The sequence below is a fragment of the Syngnathus typhle genome, linkage group LG3 (assembly GCF_033458585.1).
Source record: "Syngnathus typhle isolate RoL2023-S1 ecotype Sweden linkage group LG3, RoL_Styp_1.0, whole genome shotgun sequence".
NCBI classification, from domain to species: domain Eukaryota; kingdom Metazoa; phylum Chordata; class Actinopteri; order Syngnathiformes; family Syngnathidae; genus Syngnathus; species Syngnathus typhle.
The window spans coordinates 14335710-14337280 of NC_083740.1; positions in this window are offsets into that span (position 1 = coordinate 14335710).

Below are 1571 nucleotides of genomic sequence, written 5' to 3' on the forward strand. Positions count from 1 at the left end.
TTTTGCCTCTAGATTTGGGGGGGAAACGGAGCGTAAGTTACGATCAATGCGGCCACGTTGAGTTGCACTTAGGCTAATGTTTACATTATGTACCAATGTCAAGGACGATTATGTCACCCAGCTTATATCATTGATGTGTTTCGATAGTTGTGGGGTCGTCACTAATTAATGATAATTAATGATTAAAACTTGAAAGTATCTGTTTATTGTATTCGTTTATATGTTTAAAAAAGACAAAGCCATCACAAAACTGTTGTAATTATTTAGATTTTGATCTAAATTAGCCTTGAATAAAGACTAAGCAGTCACATGAATTAACAGAAAAAATGGACAGCCAGACTCTGACTCGTGGTCAAGAGGCCGGACTCGGACTCGGTGCAAAAATCCGACCGAGTCCACAGCCCTTGTAATCACTGCTCTGGATATTTGGACATAGCTTGTGGTGTTCCACAAGAGTCAGTCTTAGGCCCTAAATTGTTTACCGTTTTTTTCCGTGTATAGTGCGCCCCCATGTATAATACGCACCCTAAAAATGGCATGCTGATGCTGGAAAGAAGCCTGTACCCATGTATAATACGCACCCAAAAAATTTTTTATTTTTTTTTTTAAATTTTTTTTTTTTTTTTTTTTAAGTCCCAATGATCGTCACACACGCAGGGAGGCAATGGGTCCCATTTTTATAGTCTTTGGTATGGTCTTAACTAGGCTGGATGTAATTTTTTTTGTTGGCGTTGATTTCTCCGACTGCCCATAAACGCACCACCGCGCTCCGTGCGCGCACGGGACAGCAAACGAGCAGGTGATCGAGCAAGCGTCTGATACGAGAGCATTGCGGTCGCATGGAGCGTGTTTGAAGTGAACAGCAGTCAACGAATCATTGGGACTTAAAAAAAAAAAAAAAAAAAAATTTAAAAAAAAAAATAAAAAATTTTTTGTACCCATGTATAATGCGCACCCCAGATTTTAGGACAATAAATTAGTTAAATTTTGCGCACTATACACGGAAAAAAACGGTATTTTGTATATAAATGACATGTGCAAAATCTCTAAAGAAGTAAAACTCGTCAATTTTGCAGATGACACAAATATATTTTCTTCAGGTAATAACATCCAACAAGTGGAATCAGTGTTGAATGAGGAAATGAAAAAAATAACAAATTATCATTAAATGTAAGTAAGACCAAGTTTATGTTGTTTAGCAAAGGCAAAGCGAACATAAAGATACGAATAGAAATAGATGGGACTGAAATTGAAAGAGTTTATATGTTCCATCCTTACTTTAATGGATAAAGTAAGAAAGAGGTAGGAATCTAAAAAGCTATGCTTCCTCCTACTCCTTTTCGAGCATTCTTTATTGAGTTATTTATTCATGTATATATATATATATATATATATATATATATATATATATATATATATATATATATTTTTTCTCAGTTTGTTGGTTTATTGTTTGTTTGTTTGTTTGTTGTATGGACTTATATATGGAATTTTAAAGTGTTATTTGTTTTGTTTTTTTGGTTTATTTGATCTCTTTTTTGCTTTCGATGTGTTAGAAATAAAGATATCAA